This window comes from Bos grunniens, chromosome 7 (assembly GCF_055505025.1).
Source record: "Bos grunniens cultivar Pamir isolate PY7600 chromosome 7, Bosgru_T2T1.0, whole genome shotgun sequence".
NCBI classification, from domain to species: domain Eukaryota; kingdom Metazoa; phylum Chordata; class Mammalia; order Artiodactyla; family Bovidae; genus Bos; species Bos grunniens.
In genome coordinates this window covers 64,363,350-64,378,341 of record NC_141171.1, presented here as the reverse complement: position 1 = coordinate 64,378,341, position 14,992 = coordinate 64,363,350, and positions in this window count along the sequence as shown.

The following is a 14,992-nucleotide window of genomic DNA, read 5'->3' as shown; positions in this document are numbered from 1 at the left end:
GTAGGGAAATGGTGAAATAGGCAATATTTATCTCTAGGTGCCCAACCCTTCATCTTTTGATTTCACCTCCATTGTAGGGGACCAGGAGATCAGACAGTGACGGCTCACACGTCTCTGCTCATAAATGTATAGATGCCAGCTTCTCTCCACGCTGTTGTCCGGGAGATCTTTAACCATCATTAAGTGAAGCCATTCCTGCCAGACCTCTTCCTGGGCACTTGCCCTTGTTAAAAGCAACTCAATGGCAAACAATGCTGCAATTTGGGCATCTATTCCTATGCCTAGACATAAGATTCTTACTTAAAATCATGGCTTGTTTTTCTGTCCATGGTATCTTACTGTGTTTGGAATACTGCTTGGAAGCAAGAGTCACTTGATCTTTCACTGAATCTTTTTTTCTAGTTTCTCTTGAAGTGGCCTGATTTTTTCCCCCTGGAGTGCTCCCGAGAACCCCACAAAATCAGTATTTTTAAGTTATACCCTTCTAAACTCATTATTCAAAATTAGTGAATGTCTTTCTACTGTTTTTCATGTGATGTGGTATCATACAAAGAAATACATTGCAAAATATTTATAAAGGTATGACTATATAGTATACATATCAACATATATGACAGTATTCTTTTCACAGATGATTTTAAAATCAATAATTACGTCAGCTGGCATTTTTTCATCTTTTGAGAGACTTGGATAAAATTACTTTCAGGTGCCTAATTTCTTGTCCTTGTCCTTTTTTAAAAAATTTTTTAAATTAAAGTATAATTAATTTGCAATGTGTGTTAGTGTCAGATGTATAGCAAAGTGACTCAATTATATGTATATATTTGTATATGTATTTATATATATACTTTTTCTTTTTCAGACTCTTTTCCATTACAGGTCATTATAAGACATTGTATATAGTTTCTTGTACTATATGGTAGAATCCTTATTGTTTATTTTATACGTGGTGGTGCATATATGTTAATCCCAAACTCCCTATTTTTTCAATTAATAATTTATTTTCAGTTCAGTTCAGTTCAGTCGCTCAGTCGTGTCCGACTGTTTGCGACGCCATAAATCGCAGCACGCCAGGCCTCCCTGTCCATCACCAACTCCCGGAGTTCACTCAGACTCATGTCCATCAAGTCGGTGATGCCATCCAGCCATCTCATCCTCTGTCACCCCCTTTTCCTCCTGCCCCCAATCCCTCCCAGCATCAGAGTCTTTTCCAGTGAGTCAACTCTTCGCATCAGGTGGCCAAAGTACTGGAGTTTCAGCTTTAGCATCATTCCTTTCAAAGAAATCCCAGGGCTGATCTCCTTCAGACTGGACTGGTTGGATCTCCTTGCAGTCCAAGGGACTCTCAAGAGTCTTCCCCAACACCACAGTTCAAAAGCATCATTTCTTCAGCACTCAGCCTTCTTCACAGTCCAACTCTCACATCCATACATGACCACAGGAAAAACCAAAGCCTTGACTAGACAGACCTTTGTTGGCAAAGTAATGTCTCTGCTTTTGAATATGCTATCTAGATTGGTCATAACTTTCCTTCCAAGGACTAAGCGTCTTATTTATTTTAATTGGAGGATAATTACTTTACAGTGTTGGGGGGGTTTTGCCATACATCGACAGGAATAACCCATGGGTGCACATGTGTCCCCCCATTCTGAACCCCCTCCCACTTCCATCCCCATGCCATCCCTCTGGTTTGTCCCAGTGCACTGGCTTTGAGTGCCCTACTTCATGCATCAAACTTGCACTGATCACCTATTTTACGTATGGTAATATACATGTTTCAGTGGTCTTCTCTCAAATCATCCCACCCTCATCTTCTCCCACATAATCTAAAAGTCTGTTCTTTACATCTGTGTCTCTTTTGCTGCCTTGCATATAGGATCATCTTTACCATCTTTCTAAATTCCATATATATGTGTCAATATCCTGTATTGGTGTTTCTCTTTCTGACTTACTTCACTCTGTATAATAGGCTCCAGCTTCATCCATCTCTTTAGAACTGACTCAAATGTGTTCTTTTTTTTATAGCTGAGTAATATACTGATGTGTACATGCACCACAACTTCCTTATCCGTTCATCTGCAGATGGACATGTAGGTTGTTTCCATGTCCTTATTTAAGCCTCCTAATATTGATGCTTTTGAACTGTGGTGTTGGAGAAGACTCTTGAGAGTCTCTTGGACTGCAAGGAGATCCAACCAGTCCATCCTAAAGGAGATCAGTCCTGGGTGTTCATTGGAAGGAATGATGCTGAAGCTGAAACTCCAATACTTTGGCCACCTCATGCGAAGAGTTGACTCATTGGAAAAGACCCTGATGCTGGGAGGGATTGGGGGCAGGAGGAGAAGGGGACGACAGAGGATGAGATCGCTGGATGGCATCACCAACTCAATGCACATGAGTTTGGGTGAACTCCGGGAGTTGGTGATGGACAGGGAGGCCTGGCGTGCTGTGATTCATGGGGTCACAAAGAGTTGGACACGACTGAGTGACTGAACTGAACTGAACTGAACTGAATACATATAACTGATTATAGGGGGCACTAAATTATATTCTCAGCAGCAGAGAATAAGAATTTTTGATTCTCTCTGTCCTAACTGTTACCATTCTTCTTGCTCTCAGGTAAAATTATACCCCTGTCCTGACTAGCCTTTGACACAAAATAGAGATTCTAGAGAAAGCAAACCACTAAAATAGAAAGAAGCAATAAATTCATACACACACATTATCCCATGGTTGTATTTTTCTTAATTAACCTTGTAAATTAAATTCTTATGCATTGATGAAAATATATTTTCTTCTGCCTGACTCAATTTGGGCTGTGAAACATTATCCTTCATACTGTTTCTGCTATTGGTCTCTTCTTGAATATAAGTTGTAGCTTTTATGACACACATAATATGCATGTTCAGTAATGTTTAGCATTCATTTGTCAAGTCTGTGCTAAGAGCAGGGCTATGCCAGACATGGAGAAGGAAATGGCAACCCACTCCAGTATTCTTGCCTAGAGAATCCTGTGGACGGAGGAGCCTGGTGGGCTGCCATGTATGGGATCGTGCAGACTTGGACATGACTGAAAAGACTTAGCAGCAGCAGCATGACTGACACTGGGCAGTGCTGGGGGAAGAAATGAATATGACATGGCCCTTGTGCGTTGTGGGCTTTCTCACAACTGAGTGAATGATTGTAGTCATAACCCAAGGCCCACTGGGTATGCAGAGGCTGTATCAGAGGAATCAAACTCAGGGAGATAACAGATAAATTATAGTAATATGGTTGCTCCACTTAAAACTGCTTTAAATGCTCATTGTGAAACATGTATTAATAATTTATTAAGTGCTTCAGATATCCTATTTCATTCAGTCATCATCACATCAATGTGAACTAGCTACTGTCATCGATTTTTGTATGAGGAAACAGGATGGGTCTTCCCAGGTGATACAGTGGTAAAGAATCCATCTGCCAATGTAGGAGATGCAGGTTTGATCCCTGGGTTAGGAAGATACCCTGGAGAAGGAAATGGCAACCTGCCCCAGTATTCTTGCCTAGGAAACCCCATGGACAGAGGAGCCTGGCAGGCGACAGTCTATGGTGTCACAAAAGAGTTGGACATGACTTAGCGACTAGACAACAAAACAAAAACTGAGGATAAGCAAGTTGCCTGCAATTGCATTGTTAGAAAGCACCGGAGGCAATGGAAAGCCTTTTGGGAAAGGTAGGGTATGTGATCCAGAAGAAGGGTCAGGCTTCAGCAGACATCTTGGAGTAAGAGGGATCAGGCAGGAATAGAGCCTGAGAAAATCACTGCAGTAGGACAGGGCAGGCCATCTATAAAGAAATAGGATTAAGGAACAGAAGCCAGGAGACAATAGAAGATAAAGGAAGATAGGATCTAGTATGGAAAGCCTAGAATGCCAGATTCAGGGTTGCAGATTTTATCATGTTGGCAGCCCAAAGGTCATGTTCTAGAGCCTGTGCAGAGGCTGAGAGATCTGATCAGAGCATCAGAAGGTAGGTATCATTTGATTGGATGAGACTAGGAGTTCTGTACAGAATGATAGATGAAATCATGGTATATTTATATATCTAAGTGTTATATTTGAGATCTTAGGGCTAGAGATGCGAACATAGAAACAATTATGATTCAGATTTCATCGTCATTTGTTCCTGAAATTGAACTGTCCCTAGGAACCCCACAGCATTCTCCATCTATCTCACTGAGCAGTTTCATCTCACCAGTTTGTAGCCCAAATGTGCACACTCATGTTCAACTCAAAAGAACAAAGGTAGATAAATTTGTAAGAAGCTTTCCACCACTCCCTTTTGTTATCTCTGTATATTTTAAAATCTAATTTCTAAATAGACTTGGTGCTTTTTGAATGTAGGATTAGCCTTCAATTTATGTTTTTCTAAGTACACAACACTTAGCAGAGTATTTTTATGTATTCAGTATTAAGCATGGAATGAATAAACCACAGATGAAACCCAGACTAGTATCCCATACTTTGTTGTCTATGCCTGAACACATATCTAGAGCTACATCTGGATCTCTACTGAGCTCGAGCCAATGTCCATTAACAGGGATAACATTTAGCACATTTAGACACGAGAAACCTATTTACATTTATATTGGTGTCTAAAATCATCTGTTGGGATTGAGCTCATTTTAATTTATTACAGTCTTTACCGCCTGCCAGGAAGCAATGAAGTACTCAAATTTCACTTGCATTTCTTAGTAGGAGCCCAGCCTCAATCAATATTTGGGGGGATGACAGTTTTGGGGGAGGCTCAGGATCTGATTCTAGCTGATACGTTATGATCATTCATAATAGAACTATCATGAGGATTCTGATGAAAGAATTTGCCAACAGCTGTTCCCTGTAGTTAGAATTGTTTCTGAATCCCATGGATAATCAGCGAGCACATTTCTCTGAGGATAGATCTTGGTCGCCAGAAGCTACTTGTAAAAAGAGCACTGGATGGGGAGTCTGGAGATCAACTTTCTCTCTAGAGCTTAGTTACCAGTGAGCTCTGTGAAATTGATAATTGGTTTTCTGAAAGACGGAGGTGATTTTTCAGCCTCAGTTCAGTTCAGTTCAGTCACTCAGTTGTGTCTGACTCTTTGCGACCCCATGAATCCCAGCACTCCAGGCGTCCCTGTCCATCACCAACTCCCGGAGTTCACTCAGACTCACGTCCATTGAGTTGGTGATGCCATCCAGCCATCTCATCCTCTGTCATCCCCTTCTCCTCCTGCCCCCAATCCCTCCCAGCATCAGAGTCTTTTTCAGTGAGTCAACTCTTCACATGAGGTGGCCAAAGTATTCGAGTTTCAGCTTTAGCATCATTCCTTCCAAAGAACACCCAGGGCTGATCTCCTTTAGAATGGACTGGTTGGATCTCCTTGCAGTCCAAGGGACTCTCAAGAGTCTTCTCCAACACCACAGTTCAAAAGCATCAATTCTTCGGCACTCAGCTTTCTTCACAGTCCAACTCTCACATCCATACATGACCACTGGAAAAACCATAGCCTTGACTAGACAGACCTTTGTTGGCAAAGTAATGTCTCTGCTTTTCAATATGCTATCCAGGTTGGTCATAAATTTCCTTCCAAGGAGTAAGCATCTTTTAATTCCGTGGCTGCAGTCACCATCTGCAGTGATTTTGGAGCACAGAAAAATAAAGTCTGACACTGTTTCCACTGTTTCCCCATCTATTTCCCATGAAGTGATGGGACCAGATGCCATGATCTTCGTTTCTGAATGTTGAGCTTTAAGCCAACCTTTTCATTCTCCTCTTTCACTTTCATCAAGAGGCTGTTTAGTTCCTCTTCACTGTCTGCCATAAGGGTGGTGTCATCTGCATATCTGAGGTTATTGACATTTCTCCTGGCAATCTTGACTCCAGCTTGTGCTTCTTCCAGGCCAGCGTTTCTCATGATGTACTCTGCATATAAGTTAAAGAAGCAGGGTGACAATATACAGCCTTGATGTACTCCTTTTCCTATTTGAAACCAGTCTGTTGTTCCATGTCCAGTTCTAACTGTTGCTTCCTGACCTGCATATAGGTTTCTCAAGAGGCAGGTCAGGTGGTCTGGTATTCCCATCTCTTTCAGAATTTTCCACAGTTTATTGTGATCCACACAGTCAAAGGCTTTGGCATAGTCAATAAAGCAGAAATAGATGTTTTTCTGGAACTCTCTTGCTTTTTCCATGATCCAGCGGATGTTGGCAATTTGATCTCCAGTTCCTCTGCCTTTTCTAAAACCAGCTTGAACATCTGGAAGTTCACAGTTCACGTATTGCTGAAACCTGGCTTGGAGAATTTTGAGCATTACTTTACTAGCGTGTGAGATGAGTGCAATTGTGCAGTAGTTTGAGCATTCTTTAGCATTGCCTTTCTTTGGGATTGGAATGAAAACTGACCTTTTCCAGTCCTGTGGCTACTGCTGAGTTTTCCAAATGTGCTGGCATATTGAGTGCAGTACTTTCACAGTGTCATCTTTCAGGATTTGAAATAGCTCAACTGGAATTCCATCACCTCCACTAGCTTTGTTTGTAGTGATGCTTTCTAAGGCCCACTTGACTTCACATTCCAGGATGTCTGGCTCTAGGTGAGTGATCATACCATCATGATTATCTTGGTTGTGAAGATCTTTTTTGTACTGTTCTTCTGTGTATTCTTGCCATCTCTTCTTAATATCTTCTGCTTCTGTTAGGTCCATACCATTTTTGTCCTTTATGGAGCCCATCTTTGCATGAAATGTTCCCTTGGTATCTCTAATTTTCTTGAAGAGATCTCTAGTCTTTCCCTCAGGAAAAGACTCAGCCTCAGGACTTTAGAATCATCTTAAGGCCAACTTGCTCTGGGCAAAGTCAATAAAGCCATCATAGTCAACTGAGAAGCAGGTGGGAAGAAACTGTACTGAGGAAATCTGATCAAAATTAGATCAAACCAAGGGTTTGGGCGTGAGAAGAAAATTTGGAACCACCCCATGGAAATCTCCCTGTTTGCTTTTAATCTATCAGATTTTATAATCTTTTAATGAGATCTTCTCTTTAGCTGGAGTCATATTTTACTTTACATCTCTCTCCTATAACTTTGTTGCCATTCCCTTCACATCTTTACAAGCCTTCATGCTTTGTAGAAAAATACTTGGGAGGTAAGGAAACAGGTCCACATTTTAGCCAAACAGGAAAAAGAAGAGGTTATCATGAGTGCATTTTCAGGACATTTAAAAAAAAATATTGGAGTACAGCTGCTTTACAATATTGTATTCTTTCTGCTCTACAGCAAAGTCAATCAGCTATAGTATACATATATTCCCTCTTTTAGGATTTCATTCCCATTTAGATCACCACAGAGCACTGAGTAGAATTCCCTGTGCTATACAGCAGGCTCTCATTAGCTATCTATTTGATACATAATCATTTATATATATCAATTCTAATCTCCCAGTTTATTCCACCCCTCTTTACCCTCTTTGTGTCCATAAATTTGTTCTCTACATCTGTGTCTCTATATAGGTTCATATGTAGAAGATGTGGTACATCTATACAATGGACCTCTTTCTTTGCTCTCTTGGAGTCAGAGGATGAGATAGTTGGATATCATCACTGATTCAATGGAGATGAGCTTGAGCAAGCTCTGGAAGATGGTGAAGGACAGGGAAGCCTGAAGTGCTGCAATCCATGGGGCTATAAAGAGTCAGACACAACTGAGTGACTGAACAATAACATGGAGTCAGACAGAATGGGTTTGAGTGTGAGCTGTATTGTAAGACGGTTCGCATAAACTTGTACAGACACTTGCTTAACTTCTCCCAGTTTTTGTGCCCTCATGTGTAAAAGTGGAAATGATAAATGTATGTGCTTTAAAGGGTTACTGGAAGATTAAGGCATTTAAAGTGCTCCTGGATAGGCCTATGTTGTTGAACAAAGCGGTTACCCTCAGAGGGTGTACTCTCCCTGATATTTTGGAGCATGCAAAGTTGAATGCGGTGAGGGCATCTTCTATAGCAGTCTATATGTTGTCTGATGGTTGACATATACCCTCCAGACTGAGCATCATGGAAATGCAGAGAAAGCATATATTTCAAGTGAAAAATGGAGAATCTGAAAATCATAGAGCAGGTGATGCTGGATCGGAGTAATGAGGGATGGAAGAATTGGGTTAAGGGGAGGGAGTAGGTAGCTGTATGTGTTATATGCTGTATGTATGAGGCAGGTACCACCATCCTCCAATCTACCCATCTTTCCCTCATTTACCTTCCAGTGAATTACATGATGCCTCTTGGTAATTTTGAATCTCCTTGAGGACAGTCAGTGATATTCTGTTTTAATATTCTCTCACCTACATATATATATACTGCAAGGCTCTTCCTATAACATTCTGAGCTCCTTACTACCCACATTCCAATAGCCTTCCCTAGTGTTCTTTCTCCTTTCCCCTAATCATTTATAATCTTTTATTTTATTTTATTTTTAAACTTTACATAATTGTATTGGTTTTGCCAAATATCAAAATGAATCCACCACAGGTATACATGTGTTCCCCATCCTGAACCCTCCTTTCTCCTCCCTCCCCATACCATCCCTCTGGGTTGTCCCAGTGCACTAACCCCAAGCATCCAGTATTGTGCATCGAACCTGGACTGGCAACTCGTTTCTTACATGATATTTAACCCTGTGTATGAGACAGCAAAAGAGACACTGATGTATAGAACAGTCTTATGGACTCTGTGGGAGAGGGAGAGGGTGGGAAGATTTGGGAGAATGACATTGAAATATTTATAATCTTTTTTGTAGGACTAAATTTCCAGCCAATGAAAGGAAGATGGTGGAGTTACTGAGCTCCCTCTATGAACCGGACTCTATAGGGAGCATTTTATATGCCCTATCACAGGTGTATAGGTAGGTAGTATTATCTCATTACTGTTTAGGAAATTGCAGCTGAGAAAAATTAAGTATTCTGTCAGTAGAAGTCAGGATAAGAAATAAAAAGCATAGTAACATAAAAACCCTTGAATTTCAGTTTTAAAATAACAACCATGTGTTTCTTTGCCTTTCTCATGTTCCTTTCCATCCTGGGTTGTCTGGTAGCTCCATTTGACATGTGTTTAGCCTGGCACTCAGGCCAGTAGAATGGACGTTCCCACTGATGATCTGCCCATGAGGCGGAGGGTCAGAGGAAGCATGGTGTGTGGTGTGCTGCTTCTGAAGCATTCCACCCAGAAATGACAGGTGTTACTTCTCATCTTCCAGTGGGCGTGGCAAATCACAAGGCCACGTTTCCTCCCAAGGGGGAAGGGAAGTCCAATCTCATAATCTAATCCAGGAAGAACTTAGAATGTTAGTGAACAGACTAGTGACTGCCATATTGCCCAATGATGCCTTGATCCATCCAGTTTGTAAACGTGTGTGCTCTTAAAGACAGCAACCCCTGCCTCTTAGCTAGGGATCAGATAAGCCCCAGTAAGCTAATAATTGACCTTTAAGAACCAAATATTTGATTTCTAATGATGAAATTTCAGACCCTGCTTAAGGTAGAGATGAAAGATTTAAGCTGAGGGCCTTGAGGGGCTCTTCAAATTACACAGTATAGGACATTATTCTGTGGCTTATGAGATCTTTCCCTGCTTTTTTTTTTAGCTCTCTTTTTTAAATCTGTACCAATTCCTTATGGAGATGAGTCAGACTTGGGATTGTAAACAGAGAGAAGTGACAAGAGCATTAGACACCTACGCAAGAGCTAGATCTTGCCCACAGCTTTGCCATCGATAACCCATAAGCTGTATGAACTTGGACACATGCATTCCCCTTTCTGAGCCTCAGCTTTTCCTTCTGAAAGATGGAGCTGTTTTAGATGGACTACTTCTCAAGCTGCGATGTGTTTATGAATGCCTTGGATAGTTCTTTAAAATGCAGATTCTGAATCAGTAGATCTGATGTGAGGACTGAGAGTCTTCATCTCAACAAACTTCTAGGTGATACTGAAACTAGACCCCTGGATGTACTTTGAGGATCAAGACCTAGTTTCAAAGGCCAATTCTTAGAAGTCAGCACACATTATTTGCTTCCTCTTATGTGCTGGGCACTCTGCTAAGGGCTGTTGACACTGAGATAAAGAAGGCACAGGTTCTACCAACTAGAAATACATTCCAATGAGGAAGCAAGACAAGTAGAGCATTTCAAAATAGTATGAGAAATAACAAAGTGGAAGTTTGTTACAAGGAAATGAGATGCCACAGAACCAGAGAGGAGTGACTGAATTGATGAGGGTGGGAGGGTGATGGTATAGATGTCGGAAAGTCACAGACCCTGTGAACAAGTGCTGAAAACTGACAAATGTACGTATAAAGGGAGTCTCTTTATCTCCATGGACATTCAAGAATTCCTTTGTCCAAGGGAGGCACAGCTGTGGGGACTGGAGAGGAATTATTTTGATCAGTAATCTTGACTACTTCATCTCTCTCCGTGATTGCTTTCTCTGTGGCTTCCCATACACAGCTGTCTGTGGGCACCACGCTGATGAAAGATTTACTCCCCTGGCGGAAAGCTGGGGTCTATTTGGAAGCTCCAGCAAACAGGAAGCTGGTGAGTTTGCCGCAGAGGCAGCACCTTCGCCCCCGCTCAGCTCCCAACAGGCCAGAAGCAGTGAGTCAGGGAAGGAAAAGCAGGTGGGTGGAGAGAGGATGCAATCTACATCTGTACCAGGCAGGGATTAGGTTTCTGAAAAGAACACCTGAACACACAGCCAGCCACCCGGAAGGAGACAGGAGGTGTTCCCATCCCTGAATAACAAGGGGCTAAGTGGAAAGCAGCTTGATTCAAGGACTGTGGAAAAGGGGAGAGGGCAGGGGAAGGAGGAAACATCCAGGGGTGCAATCTTCCTCTGGCTGAGCATAGGTTTATACTGAAATAGTTAATGTGATGCCAAAAGGTGGTCACACTAAAAAGGGGCCTCAGGTGTCAGTTGGGAGAAGTGGCTTCTGGCACCAGTTCATAGTGTGACCTTGGGGAGGTCAGCCTCTTTCTGAGACTCAGTTTTCCCAGCTATGTGGTGGGAGTGTTGGGCACGATTTCTTAGGTGACTTCTCACTTGAAGAGTCTCTGATTAAATTTTCATGTTGAAGTTCAGTTACCCTGTCCCATCGATATCTAACAGAGATCACCTCTTGCATCCTCAGCACCTCCACCTGCCACTTCTCCTGTACAATTAGATTTGTGGTTGAATTCGGTAACCTCAGAATCTGTATGTTTGTTCCCACTGATCAGATAACTATCCAGATAAATATGTCTTTATTCAGGCTTTGAGCCTGAACTTTTATATATATATTTGGCTGTGCCAGGTCTTAGTTGCAGCCTGTGGGATCTAATTTTCTGACCAGGAATTGAACCCAAGCCCGCTGCATTGGTAGTGCAGAGTCTTAGCCACTGGACCCAAGGGAAGTCCCCTGAAACTTCATTGCTTTCAGAGAGGGAACTGTGCTTTGAAAACCACCATCATCCATGCTGGGTCTATTGTAGCAGTTTCCTGGCCACTCTGGAGGCACTCTTGTAACCCCGACACTTCCTTATCCAGGTGTAGTCCAAGAGATCTTCTGTCATGTAACTAAGATGGCGTCACTCCCTGCTTACATTGGCCTCCTTATGTGTCCAGTAAAATACAAACTCCCATGTGGCCTACAAAATCCTCTACCTTCTGACCCCCATTAGCCTCTGAAGTCCCAATGTTGTATCCATGCATTCCAGGAAACAAACTCACTCAGAAGGACAGTGCAGATAGTGGAGTGCAGCTTATTACACTGGTGGACCCAAGGCAGAGTCTCCTCTTAGCCAAGGATCCCGACTAGTTTTTGTGAAAACCTTATATACCCTAAGTGTATGTGCACAAACCCACTTCCCCAAATTCCCTGACAGTCAAAGTTAACCCGTGATTCATATGCCTTAAGCCTGGGTAGTTCACAGTGGACAATTATCAGTAGGCCTGTGGTCATACCCCAGTAGCATAATAGAATGTATGATTCTATTCGGTTACACAGATAATTAGGGTATTCTTTTAGCAATGGAGAGCCCTGAGGCTCTTCCTTCAGGGGGCCTGGTTTTCCAGTTGGTGTGTCATTTCCATAGATACTGGGCATATAGCTCAAAGTCCAGAGTCTCGCCCAAGATGGAGTCCTGCTTTCAAGATACAGCATGTTCTGTTTCCTCCTAAACCAATACTTACCCTCATCCCAAGTCTACTGTGTCCTACCCATCCACATCTGTCTTCTGTTCCTTGAAAATGCCAAGCTTGGTCCTACCCCTGGGCCTTTGATCTTGCTGTTACTGTTGCCTGAAATGTCCTCTCTCCAGACCTGTACACGTGAGGCTCATTCTTGTTCAGTTCTCAGTGCAAGTGATGCCTCATCAGAGACCACCCTTGACCACACCAGCCCAGGCACTCCCCATACAATGTCATCCTCTGGCTCTTTGGTTTGTTGTCTTTATAGCATTAATCATGACCTGGTATTACACTACTTACCATTTCTTCCTGTGTGCTTTCTGCACCCCTAACATACAAGAGCTCTGAGACCAGGAACTTTGTTGTCTTGCCTCTAGAGTAGTACATGTACCTCTAAAGTAGGTGCTCAGGGAATATGAGTTGGATAAATGGATGGAAAATGGAAGAAAGTGCGGGACAAAAGGCAACAAAGGGTAAAGGAGATATAGGTGAGAGAAAGTCACACTACTGACAAGGCATAGTCCTGAATATTTTTCTTTATCAGTCTTGTGATATAACTTAATCTTTATACCACACCGCATAGAAATGGAGAAGCACTCTGTTTGAATCCAGTCTTTGGTGGCTTCAAAACCTAGAGAGGTTAGTTAAGCAAGCTGTTGGAGAGGCCTGAGCCCTAACAGGTGGAATGTGATGCCACCTAAGTAAAGAATTTCAGCCAGAGAAGAAAGGATGCAGTTTCAAAGAGATAGAAATGGCTTCCAGCTCCACAGTGCTTCCTGGACTCCCTGGATGGGGTCTTAACCACGCTCCATCAGAGCATCAGAGCCTGAGGGGGTAGCTTAAGACTTTGATCCTTATTTTTAAAGCAAATCCATCTGAGGGGAGTAAGGCTTGTAGCTCTTTTATTTTGTGACTAACATTAGCATGAGTAGGTTTAAGTGTGTGTTGAGAGATGGGAGGTGAGGACAGAGGGGCAGACCCTGAAAGACAGCATGAAGAGGGATTCTCAAGCCTGGCTGCACATTACAGCCACTGGGAAGATTTTAAAGATATTCATACCCAAATTCATTCCAAGTTGCTCTGGGGGGTGGCCCAGGCTAAGATACTTTCTGAAATCTCCCTAGATGAATTATATAATGCAGCCAGAGTTGGGATGCCTAAAGAGAGGGATCCAGGAAGACACAGCTTGTTCCAAGACATGCCCTTCATCATCTGGGGATTTTGCAGTGATATTGCCAGGCAATCGACAATCTCTAAAAGCCAGCCACATCTGAGATCTGGGGATAGAAGCTTTGGGGAAGATGGCAGAAATTTTTCTCAGACAGGTCTCTTACCCCCAGGACCTGGCAAAATAAAAAATATGGATTGCATACATTAACTGTCAAATAAATTAAGAGCAGGGTTTCTCAACCTTGTCACCATAGACAATTATTTGTAGTGGGGGTTGCCCTGGGCATCACAAAATATTTAACAGCATCCCTAGCCTCTACCCACTAGATGCCAGCAGTGCCTGTTCCCAGTTTATAACAACCAAAAATGTTTCCACACATTGCTATCTGGCCCCTGGGGAGTAAGATTGCCCCTGCTTGAAAACATTTGTGGTTTACAGAGATCAAAGCCTCTACAGTGAGGTGTCAATGTAATGAAATCTTCATTTCATTAGGGAGATGTCAATGAATAGAAAACTGAGGATAAGAATGCATTAAATTCTTAAAATGTATGCATAATGAAATTTTGGAGATAATAGTTGGCGATTTTTCTTTTATTTGAAGGATACAGTTAAGTAGCCTTTTGCAGATGATTTGAAATGATGGAAATGGTAGCAGAAGTGGAGGCAGAGAAGTTGTGCCTGACATCAGTAAGGCAAACACCAAAGAAACAACTGATTTTGAAGCTTTGAAAGGTTCCAGGAGATCTCTGAAGCTTTATTATCTGGGGAGAGGAGCAGATTCATGTTTCAAGAGCAGAACATAGGTGGCCCTCTTCCAAAGATAGAGTTGATTGTACTCCTAGGGATTCTGACAGGGGACTTATGATTTTTGTGGGCTTCTGAGGCAGAAACCCTAATCTCTCGATGCAGCGCCCTTTAGGTGGTACCACTTTCCAATGCGGAAATACCTGAAATGGATGCTTACCAGGGTTGGGAATTTGTCCCCTTGACCTTGGCAGCTGGAACTTGTTTGCAAAATTGGGGAGATTGATAGCTCAATCACAGTTCAAATTGCCTTCATTTTAAATTACTGTTGAACTGCCAGGCAACGTGTGGTATAAGGAAAGTGCACCAAAGGCACAAGGGAACATGAGCAGCCTCCAGGGTCATTTGAGTCTGCAGGGAGTGAGGGACCCTCCAGGTTGGAGAAGCAAAGGAACCGTGGACTCCATGACTTTTGCCTCTGGTGTACTTTGAAGGGTAATTGACCTTCAGTCACATACTTTCATGTCATGGCTTGAGTGGGACCCCCAAAGTGGCTGTACCCTAAGCAGGTGGGAGACCCTAGTTGCTGACTGCAACAATGAAGGCATGATGGCAGCATTACTAAAGCTCTGAGGACTACACAGCCTTTGCTTACGTTTTTCTGGAATACACAAGGCCCAGGGAGCTATGTAACTCAGGGGAGTGGTAGAGCAACAGGGAGGGTGATGAATATTAAAGCCACTGGTGACTCAGGGCTGGGTTGTTTTGATTCTAAGAAAATAAAACCATGTGTTATCTCTTGTACTTGAGTCGTATCTAGTAATTCATTCTTGTTATAATAATGAATCTATTTTA